This window comes from Elephas maximus, chromosome 12 (genome assembly GCF_024166365.1).
Source record: "Elephas maximus indicus isolate mEleMax1 chromosome 12, mEleMax1 primary haplotype, whole genome shotgun sequence".
Classification (NCBI taxonomy): Eukaryota; Metazoa; Chordata; class Mammalia; order Proboscidea; family Elephantidae; genus Elephas; species Elephas maximus.
In genome coordinates, this window is record NC_064830.1 from 27,255,429 (window position 1) to 27,268,525 (window position 13,097).

A 13,097-nucleotide genomic window follows, 5' to 3' on the forward strand; every position below is an offset into this window, starting at 1 on the left:
TTTCTTGAATAAAGATTTCACCTGTATGTGTATGTATTTGTCTTCTCCATTAGGGCGTGAGTTTCATGATAAAAGGGGCTTTATCTTATTCCTTCATTCATCAAAGCTCTAGACGTTTTCTGGCACCCAGCCGGTGCACATTAAAATTTAGAAGAATAATATCACATGGCTGTATTCTTCCCTCTCATCCATAACCGTGATATATTCATAAGTTTCAAAAGCAAAAATGCCTTTGATAAGTGCTAGAGGAAAACTGATATTAGTATAAATGTCTCCCTCCCCAATTATCACAGATTCCTCTGCAAATATATATAACCTCAGAAGAAATCCTGCAGTAGGAAGAAAAAAATGAACAGCAGTCCATTTATATTCAGGGTTGCTACGACCTTACCATTGGTTTAGCCTGGATTCACATGACTGAGCTGGAAAGAGGTTTTGGGATCCTGAAGCTGTTAGTCACTCAATATTCAGGTGGAGTTCACAGGAAGATGCAACAGAAATGCTAGAATTTCCATGTTCTCTAAATCCTGCTGCCTTTCCTGCTTTAAGTCTCGTAGGGATTCACATTGCCAGCAAGATTTTCCTGAATGTGATTTTATTTTCCTTTCACATAGAAATATCTTAACATGCTACCTTAACAGTTCCATTTACAAATCATAAATTCCCAAGAAGTAATTTCTGTACCTAAAGCCATTTTTAAACTTAAAATTGTTCTAATCTAGTTCAGCAGAAACACTTGGAGCCTTGACTATGAGCCAAGTGCTGTGTAAGGTGCTGTGTAGATCATGATGTGGTCGTACTGTGTGGGGGGCAGCAGAGGAAAGGCAGTGGGATCTGCTGCCCATCCTCCTCCACGAACAAATGGACTAAGCCTGCAAGAAGGAGTGGTACCAGGTATTGTTCTCACTGGGTACAAGAACCATGATCTAATTATCTGGTGTGGTTCACTCAATTTATGTATTTCCTAAAAAGCGTTCTTTGGAACACTGATCCTTTAAGATACTAAGCAGTGAAAACTCAGAGTTCAATGTGTTTGGCAAGTGCTGATCTGTAACAGGACTTGTCAAGCTTCTGTTCACTGTGAAGAGTTGTTTTTTGAATTGCTTTAAATTATTTGATTTAAATTATTGGATTTGTTTCAAATGATTGGACCTACTTTTTGAAAGGAGGTCCAGATAGAGTCCTGTCTACAGCCAGTGAGATATGAATGGCCAAAAAGAGGGTTTAGATCTCAACCTTCTTATTTATCAGATAAAAAGCTGGGCCCCACTCTTACGTATACAATTTGACTCTGTTAGCCAATGTTTTGACTGATCTGTCTCATTCATGGTGTAAGGGATCTCCAGATGGACATCTCTATGACTCAAAAACCCCAGAGATCTCCTCCTTCTTGATGGTGCTAGAAAATGTCCCAGGTATGAATCTTGCTGATCTGAACCAATGTGGCCCAGACAATAGCTCCTCTTCTGGTTGGGTGTGGAACTTCTGCTCCCACGTCAATGCTTTTCAGTTGGAGTTGGGTATGCAGTGATGGCTCTTTCTTTTTTCAGCATCCATATTATTAGTAAATCTTACTCTTCATTCACCTACTTTCTCAAAGTAAAGCCCTATGATTTACCTTGATGCAGAAAATATAGGGAAGTGCTACAGCGTGGACATTTACCCGTGTATGAGGTACAAGTTCAGTCTACAGAGTCTGATCTTTTGCATGGTGTCTGAACCTAGTATTTCTTAGGAGAGGGTCAAGTGGAGAGCCATGGCCATTCTTGGAGTGAACTGATAAGCAAAGAATTGTTCTGAACACATCATGCAACTTATTCTAAAAATCTCTCTTGACCCTGGACCCTGAAGAACCATGAGAAGGCATGGAAACTGTGACCATGGACAGCATTTGCACAAATCTTCCAGACCACCTGGACTCTGTTGGCTCTGGTGACAGAAATCAGAACAGCTGAGACTAGAACCCTTTAGCTAAATGACTGTGTATTCTGACTATAGCATAATAAATAACTTAGACTCCTTTATGGCTTGAATTATTAGAGTCCTTGGACTATGTATAAAGATCAATTTTTGCAGGGAAATAGACTTTTTATGATTCAGGGGCTGTATTATTATAAAGCATAGCCTTAATGTATACACTCTCTCAAAAGAGAGCTTATAGCTTGGCCTGATGCTGGAAATGCTGGAAAACACTGTAGCTCAAACTCATGTATGAGCTGTATTTCCCTGGAGGATTCTATGCTCCTTTTCTTGGCTGAGCTATCTGGCTGTGGTGACTATTTTCTCTTCAGAATGTAAAGAGAAGAGGAGTTTTAAAGCTCTCGTGGTAAGAAGAGGCTATTTCTGCACTAAGTCTGAGTTGAAAATGGATTTTCCATTAGTGCCCAAAGTCACGTGGTTTAGGTGTTAGAAAAAAAGAATGTTTCAGATTTCTTTTTTTTTTAGCCAAAACATGTGAAACAGGGTGTATTGTTCTAGTATAAATTAGGATAATAATACCTACCTTGAAAAGTGATGGTAGAGAAATTGCGTAGCTTATACAAAGTGCTTATTATAGTACTTGACAAATAGGACAGCATCAATACATGGTAAATGTGTTAGCTAAAACATGTTCAGACGCAAGTGACAGAAACTCTACTCAAACTAATTTAAAGAAAAAAGTATATTTGTTAATTCCTCTAATAGAAATATTTAGGAGTATACCCAAGGCTTCATTTATTGGATAAAATTCTGGGTTTCACACTTATATATGCAGTTTGACTCTGCTAGCCAATGTGTTGACGGGTTTGTCTCGTGCGTGACATGAGGTATTTATTTCCACATGCACATCTCAATGACTTAAAAACCCCAGAGATCTCTTTCTTCTTGATAGTGCCAGAAAAAGTCCCAGGTACGAACTTTGTTGATCTCGTAGGTTCACACACCATCCATCTCTGAGGAGATAGAGCCAGCCCCACCAGAAAAATGCGAAGATAGTTTAAGACAGATGAGGTTCTCCAACGAGCTGCTACTAAGAAGCACTGTTATTCCCACTCCAATAAATGAAACAAAACCCATTGCCATCGAGTCGATTCTGACTCATAGTGACCGTATGGGACAGAGTAGAACTGTTCCATAGGGTTTCCAAGGAGTGGCTGGTGGATGTGAACTGCCCACCTTTTGGTAAGCAGCTGTAATTCTTAACCATTGGGCCACCAGGGCTCCAAAAAATGACTATAACTGCTCTTTATTCAGAGGCATATGAATTAAAGAAATGTATTTGCCCCTCACATAGCTAAAATACAAAGATAGAAGAGAAATGAAAGAACTGCAATAAATACTGCCATTTAAGTAGGTGAAGAATGAATTGGAGACAAATAGTAGTCACTCCCATTAAGATCCAATGCTGTCGAGTCAATTCTGACTCATAGAGGCCATATAGGACAGAGTAGACCTACTCAGACTCATCCAAACAAAACAAAACCCACTGCCATCGACTCGATTTCGACTCATAGCGACCCTACAGGACAGAATAGAACTGCCTGATAGAGTTTCCAAGGAGCACCTGGTGGATTCGAACTGCTGACCACTTAGTTAGCAGCTGTAGCACTTAACCACTATGCCGCCAGGGTTTCCCCCAGACTCATAAGACCATAAAAGACAGAGTAGATGTTCCCCATTGAGTTTCCAAGGCTGTAATCTTTACTGAAGCAGACTGCCACATCTTTCTTCTGCAGAGCTGCTGGTGGGTTTGAACCTTGAAGAAGGAGGAGATCTCTGGGTTTTAAATTGTTGAGATGTCCATCTGGAGGAATCTCATGTCGTGCATGAGACAAGTCAGTCTATTTATTGGCTAGCAGAGCCAAGCTGTATATGTAGTTAGCAGCCATGGGCTTAATCACGTCACCTCCAGGGCTCCTTATAAGATTCACTAGTCCATAGCAACTCTGAAAAAAACTGCTCTGAGGTTCCTATCCTGGGAAGAGGGTGTTCCTTGATTAAGTACAGGTTCTGCTCCCTGGGAGTAGCTTCCCAGTCTAAAGCTCTTCAGTGCTCTTGGCTCTGCTCTTGCAGGGGTGGAGGAGGGTCCTTTAAAAAAAAAATCATCTTCTTTGGGTACATCTAAATTGGACATTTGAGAATAAATCTATCCTCAGCTGTCATAGAGTTCTTCCTGCCTTTGAGCTCAAAGGATATTTTTGGTTTACAATGGTCACGATCTCTTTTAATCTAGACTGGCAGTACTTTTGCCAATAGTTTGTCCAAACACTTCATTTTTTATGTGATTGGTTTTGATCAACTTCAAGTGTTAAACATCACAGGCATAGTCCTTTTTAAGAGTGAAAATATTCACTTCCTATACTTAATTATGGAGCCTTGGTGGCACAGTGGTTAAGCATTTGGCTACTAACCAGAAAGTTCAAACTCACCAGCCACTCCACAGGAGAAAGATGCAGTCTGCTTCCATAAAGATTTACAGCCTTGGGTTGGAAACCCTATGTGACATTTCTATTCTGTTCTATAGGATCAGTTATGAAGCTGAATGGCTCAATGGCAATGGGATTTTTTTTTTTTTTTAATACTTGTATGCATTGTCAGTATAATTAAGCTTCTTTGGGATCACATTGTACTCTTCTTTATAGGAACCATTTTATCCCATTAAAAGGACTGGCTTGGCACTACTTTAATTCTTTGAGAGATCTTAAGAAAAGCTATCATAGCCACACCCTGGATCTGGCCTTACCCTGAGATTGAGTCTTAGTAGCCTTTCTAACTCAAAGCTTTATTCAATTTTGTGCTTTACTATAGGAGATGAGAAATAATTTCACTTTTAAACTCCTCAAGTTCCAATAATTTCGAGAACTCCTGTTATTTTCCAATTCTACTTGCAAACCAATTAGTTCATTTCCAAGCTTGTAATCTTTCTGAAAGCACATAATGAAATGTAGCTAGAAACAGTCAGATGTTGTTGGATCATGGAACCATGGCTGGGGAAGGAGGAGAATGAGGACAGGATTGAGGTTTTGCCAATGAAAATTTGTAGTATCAATGACTGAAGGTCTCAGTGGAGTCCAAGCATTTACAGGAGTGGGGCTACTAGATTAATTTTGTGGTGAAGATATGAGGTGATATTCAGAGGCTGGGATGTTTAAGATTAAGATTTATATGGAGGTTCATTTATTAGTTATGATAATGTCTAAGGAATACATATGTGAGAGGTTTTTACCTGAGATGGGAAAAAGGAAAGGGTCATTGTAGATAAGAAAGATAAGGAGGAAGACACCAGGTGAAGTATATATCTCCCGCATGAATGTTATTCTAGAAAAATAATGACAGTATTGGTGGAGATGGAAACAATAAAACATACATTGAATCCATTAATGAGTGACAAAGAATGACCAGGAGATCAGGAGCTGACAAAAACAGGGAGGAGTAATGGGCAGTAAAATTAATGGATATAAACTTTAAAGAAGACCAGAGGTTTTAGAGAAAAGGAAGACATTTTAGAAGCAGTAGTGGGGACTAAGAAGGACACCTAATCCATTGCGGTAGAGTTGATTCTGAATCATAGCAACTCTACAGGACAGAGTAGAGCTGCCCCATAGGGTTTCCAAGGAGCAGTTGGTAGATATAAACTGCTGACCTTTTGGTTAGCAGATGAGCTCTTAACCACTGCATCGCCAGGGCTCCAAGAAGGATGTCTACACACCTAATATTTTTGAAGTGTATGGGATAAATCAACCTCCACTTGAGAGAGCTACAGAAGAAGCAGTGTCTTCAGGATAAAGTCAGGATTCTAAGAAAGCAATACAATTAAGAAATGTTCAGAGATGTGGTAGAGTTGGCCGATGAAGACCAGTAGTGCCTAAGGGAAAAGTGGAGTGTTTTAGGAAAGCAGAGGAGGGTAAAAGATAGGATTACATTACCTGTGGATTGTGGATGAGCATCTGTGTATGGTTTTGGATCTTGTACTACTGATGACCAGGGATGGGGGTGATATGTAGTGGTGACTGAAGATCTGGAGGTAGCAAGCCATGGCTAACGGTGGAGTGTTAAAGCATGATGGGGAAGAAGACTCTGAAGAGGTTTGCCTTGGGGTAGGGCTTACTCCGGAATATGAAGGTATCGAAGAAATTCAGGGCGAATGGTCTCATTCATGGCTCTTGCTGCTGCTGCTGTGGACATTACTGTGGTGACTGAGTGAAAAAGTTCTAAATGATGTCAACTTTTGAACACTTGTCTAGAATTGGCAGATTCTATGTTTTTTCCTTTTAGAAAATCAATGTCTACTTTTTCCATTCCTCAATTTTCTGATACTTCACCCATACATTCTCTACAACTCCATAAAAACTACTAACAATGGACTTGATCATGTAGGCAAGTTTTTTTTCCCCCCTTCCAAAATCCTCAGCCAGAGTCAAATACCACCTCCCCCCCCAATTTTATATTGAAAAATTTCAAACCTTCAGAAAAGTCGAAAGCATAGTACAGTCATATCCGTCAGGGTCTGGTAAGGAAAAGAGGAAATATACTAGTTATTTTAGCAGAGAGAATTCAACATAGGGGATTTGTTGACCAGGTACTGGAGGACTAAAACCTAGATGCATGAAGCGGAGAGCTCACAGAGTTTGCTCCCAGACCTTTGAAGAGTGGGTGCATCCCAGCTCATGCTGGTCCCTTGAGAGTTTGGAGGATCTGGGACAGAGCCGGGGAACTGCCTCTGAAGATGGGACAAAGAGCGACTGATGCTGGGACCTCTGAGAGGCACCAAATTGGGTTTTTTGAGTGTGAGGGGCTAGGGGAAAGGAAAGTGATAGCAGCTGCTACTGGGACCAACTTCCACTATTAGATTGAAAAAGCATTTCCTGGGGATGCTGACAGGAGGAGAAAGCAAACAGAAGGGAGCACGTCCCCTCTCCCTCTTACAGCCCTCAGTCTCCCTGTCAGTTCCCACTAAGTGGCTGAGGAGAAATCTGATTTTTAGAGTCCCAGTCCAAGCATCACGAAGTATAAAAAGTACAGATAGGTTTTGTTGGAGCGTAATAACCAACTTAATAACCAGCACAACAGTGAACAGCCATAAACTTCATTTATTCTTATGAATTAATAATAATTTTGTCTCATTTGCTTTATCTGTTTATTGACTTGTTTCCCTTTTTTTTTTCCCCTGAAGCAGGTCCCTCCTAAATAACACAATACCATTAAATCACATGAGAAAATTAACAATAATTCTACAGTTCTGCCATAAAACAGTCCACATTAAGACTTCCTCCATTGTCCTGAAAATATATTTCACAGCTGCTTTATTTATCTGTTTTCCACTCAGGATCCAATCAAGTTCTGTACATTGACTTTGATTGTTGTATATTTTAATCATTTGGATTTTTTGAAATTTGAGTTTAAAATGTTGTTTAGGCCACTTTTTTTTTTTTATTAACAGACTGTCCCTCATTCTGAATTAAAAATATATATATATTTTATGTGTAGTATCTGTGAAGAATACTGCAGAGGTGATATTATCAAACCACAACTTATTAAAATCCAACAATTTTCAATAAGGTCAGTTTGTCGCATTATTGATGATGAGAGGTTTGATCATGTTGCTAAAGTATGATAGTCTGATATCTTCATTTTAGAGGTACATTTTACCTCTTGTAATAGTTAAGTAATCTATGGGATGATACTTTACGACCATGTAAACTAATCTATTTCCCAACAAATTCTCACAAATGATTTTAATATCCATCAGTGTTACTTGTCTGAATTAATTATATTGGTGGTTGTAAAATGGTGATTTTTTTCTATTATTCCTTCTACATTAGCAGATACTCTTTTCATCCCCCTCCTTCCATTTCTCTCCCCATCTTAGGGAGCACTATGGACACTTTTTTTTTTAATTTAGTAATTTCCAACATTATTTTTTTATGAGCCTCTTAAAGCTGGCTCCAGCATTCCACGTGAACTTCCAAATTTAGTTTCAGTTTTACTTGAGTCACAGCAAAAACCTGGTTCTTTGAGTAAAAGCAAGAAAACATACAAACAACTTTTTTACAGCATTTACAAATTGAAGCATTTATTTTCTTAACAAGTTACATGGCTAAACAAAATAAAAAGGTGGAAAAGAGGCTATGACCTGAATCTCTAAGTGTTTAGTATTTTTCTCTCTGTACTGCACATCACAAGGTATCCACTGTCTGCTGAGATTTTGGTGTTTCTTGGGAGGTTGCCAAGCAGCAGAGCACTATGGTTTGTTCCATGAAAGTATTTCAGAAAGAGTATGACAGGTGATTTTATGCTAGGATCTGGTGGCACAGTGGTTAAGAGCTTGGCTGTGAACCAAAAGGCTGGCAGTTGGAATCCACTAGCCACTCCTTGGAAACCCTATGGGGCAGTTCTGCTCTGTCCTATAGGGTCGCTATGAGTCAGAATTGACTTGAACACAATGAATTTGATTTGGTTTTAAAAAAAAATTAGGGACCTGGAAATTATGGTACATCTCACTTTCATTAGTTAAAAAGTTACATTATTGGGTTAAATCACTCAGGGTTACATTACTGCTCTTGAATGTCCTTGCACTCACCGTATTAGTATCTGGCCTAGCCAAGATGGCCATATGCTTACCTGGGTCGCTGAGTTTCATTAGTGGTGCAACAGCCCAGTAAACAAGTTTAAGATCAAATGAGTTCTTGTCTAGGCAATTTCACACGCAAGGCAATTGCAAGCAGCAAACAAAAGCAAACAGTATGGCACATCCTTTGAAATACACTTGCCACACTCTTAAGTCCTGTATTCATGACCCCGTAGGCTTTGAGCACATTTTTCCTTTATAGTACATGATGTCACAGAATTATCTTGCACGTTCCCTGTCTCATATCTGGAATCTGTCATTTCTTAGGAAAGCCTGGCTCCCTGGCATTTGGAAACTAAGATCTGATGACATGTGAGCCCATTTCTGCTGTGTCATCATTGATTCTAGGCCTTTTCAGTAGAAAAGCTAGAAAATGCTTATATGTTTACACCATGAGTTCGTGCTGATATTTCCAATTCAAATTTTACATCACAAGGGTTTTCCATAATTTCTTTTATTTTATATTTTTATTTTCATTTCTCTGAGGGTGAAATCCTTGGGTTGTAATAACACCAACATGCTTACTTCCTTATCTATAACAGAAACGCATAGTTTCAGATTTTTAATATCAATGTTACTATTATTATTAACTATGCTACATTAAGTATGTTTAAAGTAACATATCTAAACTTAAGTAAAATTAAAATTTCTTGGTAGTGTGGTTTTTTGTCCCTGTATTATATCACACTAAAATGTATATTCAGAGTGTCATGTTCAAAGTTTACTTAAGTTAATTAGTTTCTCTGTTTGGTTATGTTAAAAATTGGAATCCAGCTAGGTGAATTTATTTCTATTTGTATTGAATTTTTCCATAAGGAGAATTATTTAGAGCCTGGAGTTGCTCTGTTCTTTAAAAGTAGGGAATGGGTCTTCCAGTCATCTTCCATATCTTGGACTTTATTCTCTTTTACCTCTTCCACCTATTCTTTATGTTGTCGTTGTGTGCCGTTGAGTCAATTCTGACTAATAGTGACCTTACATGACAGAATAGAACTGCCCCATTGAGTTTCCGAGGCTGTCATCGGCAGATCGCCAGGTCTTTTCTCCCACAGAGCCTCTTGTGGGTTCAAACTGCCGTCCTTTCAAGTACTTAACCATTGTACCACCAGGGCTCTTCTCTATTCTTTGTAAATAGAAAATTAATAATAATTATAACATGTATTGATCATTTGGGAAACCCTGGTGGCGTAGTGGTTAAGTGCTATGGCTGCTAACCAAGAGGTCAGCAGTTCAAGTCCACCAGGCGTTCCTTGGAAACTCGACGGGGCAGTTCTACTCTGTCCCATAGGGTCGTTATGAGTCGGAATTGACTCGATGGCAGTGGGTTTTACCCATCATTTACTATAACTCACACATTCTGAATTTATACTCACAAAAACTTACATTTAAAGAGTAATTACTATATAAGTATGATTCTAAGTGCTTTATATTTACTAACTGATTTAATACTTACTGAAAGAAAAGCAGAAATGAAACTCTTATCTCCATTTTGCAGCTAAGGAAACCAAAGGCTCATATTACGGACAAAACTTGTCAAGGGCACATAGCTTGCCATTATACGGCAGAGCTGGGCATATAATGTAAAAATCATCTTACGTTGTGCTCCAAATCCTTATACTACATATTTTAAAAAATTACACTTCTTGATAAAAATTATCAAGATAGAGAAAATAAAGAAAAAATGTAAGCTATGACTGGGTCAACAGAGGTAGAGACTTTGAATCAAGCTGGTTGCCATAGACTCCTTGAGGAAGACATAGCATATCCCTGGCATATAGTGTTCACTCAGAGCATTTGGGAAATTATTTCTATGTGCGAGGTGCTTTTTTTAAAAAATAATTATCTGACGTAAACAAGGTCAAAACTCCTTTAAAATAGCTTTTATTAGCCCACAGTTCAACAACCAGTAAGATCAAAGATGAGGGCGTACAAGGGTCTGCCCAGTAACAGAGCCCAAGTTCCATTTACTAGGACCTAGCTTCTGTAGCTTCAAAGAATGCCTGGTGGCCACGGGCAATGAATTTTGGGTTAACAAGACACAGTCATAAGATTATTTTTTCCAGGGAGGGCATTTTTGTATCCTCATGAATAAGAGAGGTGTGCTCACTGCAATCTCACAAATGCTTCTTACTTAGAAATGGTCAGACAATAAGCATCAAAAAGTAGAAAACGGACCATTAATGTTCACTGGTTCTCTGCCAGGTTTTTCAGACTGAACAAGAAGGTTGAAAACAAATTAAATTAATTTATTTAGAGATCAAAAAGAGTATACATATGACATGATTTCATTAAGAATAAATAATCCAGATGATTTCAAGGTTAATAGCAAAATACTACTCCATATCACTGCTTAAAATTCCCAGGAGAAGTCTGAATGAGGAATAATGGCCTTCAACTAAGAACAGACCCTTTCTGTTTTAATAAGAAGTGATTTCTCTTAATTGCGATTGCCTTGAAGAAAGCTATTCAAGGCCTCAGATCTTGACAAATTGTAACTATAATTGATATTGGAGATTCAATTGAAAAAAAAAAATTGGGGATTTTAAGTTCTGCCAATGCTATAATCTCCTGAGAGAATGTAGCAAGCCCTCAAAAACATCAAATCAAGTTGAAAAACGTAATGCATGAGAATTAACTTGTTGATTGCGATTTTTTTTTTTTTTCTATTTGTAAAGCTGTTACTCAAGAGCTAGACTGGTGGCTTTGCATGAGGAGAGGGCCATGAGGAAGTAGGAAGAAAAATTTGGGGGACCTCAGAAACATAAGGCCTGATTGTAAGAAGTGAATGCTGATATAGCAACAAGTTCATAGGTAGGGATTCCCCATCAGGGCAAGATGGAATTAGGAGCAAATGAATGGAGGATTTGGCACTTAATGTAAACCAGATGGAGGCCCACAATCTTGGGCCTTGACTCCTTCTGGGAAAAAAGAGAGCCAGATAGATGGCTATCTGGAGTCCATTATGCATCTCTGCTACTACTACTACTATTATTATTATTTTTCAGGTAAAAAATTCATTTGATTCTTAACATTTTGAGCCCAAGGTCACTTTGGAAATTAGATGAAAAGAAATGATTATTTAAAACAAAATACACATGTTTATACTATTTAGAAAATTAGCTTTTAATTTCAGTTGTTCATAATTTAAAATCCATCCTCCATGCTGGTTAAAAACCTCTGATTTATAGGGCTAAAAAACGCCAACTACTTTTTGGTGACTTACCGTAGGATACTCCTTTACTTGTATCTTCTAATCTAATTCTTACCACAACAACATAAAGTGGTTATTTATATTTTCATTTATGTAGAGGAAGAAACAAAGTTCAAAATTTTAAGTAATTTAATAAAGTTGATGTGAATATAAGTATGATATTGAAACATTTACTGACTACTGAGTACCCATGTGTTCCCCCCCCTAACTTTTTCTAGCTCCATTTATAGTTAGGTGGGATGATGGGCCTCATTCTTGCTGATAGATCAAGAGCAAAAGTGATGTGTGTCATTTCTGGACCAAAAACATTAAAAGTCAGTGAATGGTCCTCCAGATGTCCTTGACCTACTTTGTTGATCTTGGAACCTGCATATTGAGATGGTAGACTAGGTTATGTTCCTATAACATGCAACTCTTAAATGTCAGTAACATTTCCTTTCCTAAATGTTGAAAGTTTACTTTCAAAGTTTTAAGCCATCAAATACCTGCTATATTCCAGGTGCTTGAAGGAGCACTTTCACATATGCCACGATCCCTTGCTTTTAAGATGCCACCAATTATAATAGACCCCAGACAATTAAGAACATATTTTTAAGGTAAAAAAGGAACATATGATCAAATCTATAGCATGTATTTTAGTAACTGATATGACTGTACATTTTGCTGTCTAATTATAATTTAATTTCTTTTTTTACCTTTATAGTAAAATTTTAGTTTAAATTTTCTTCACATTGAGAGGCTAAAGATTTGTTTGAATCACTTTTGGCCATTTGAAGACATGTGTCGATTGCAGCGCCACGATAGCATATTGCTTGTCATAACCCACGCTCATGATTCGGACTTTGCAGCGACCGACAGACCAATGTCAAAGCATGTGAAAAACAGCAGGTTTTGTGTGAGTGTCTTCTGTTAATCTTTAGAATTTTGACATCTACGTTATCAAATTTCTTTAAGGAAAATATTTTAATCAATTTATTGAGGAATAATTTACATAAAACAAGCTGTTTCCATTTAAATATATACACTTTGAAGAGTTCCGACAGATGCATCCACCTATGGTATCATTGTAATGATCAAGACACAAAATATTTCATTACCCCCCTAATTTTCTCAGGCACCCTTTCAGTACACCAACTCCATGGAACCGCTAACCTACTTTTGCCTAGGACTACCAATACAAATTACCACAAACTAGGTGACAAAACAATGGAAATTTATTCTCACAGTTCTTGAGGATAGAAGGCCAAAATCAAGGTGTTGGAAGAGCCATGTCTTCTG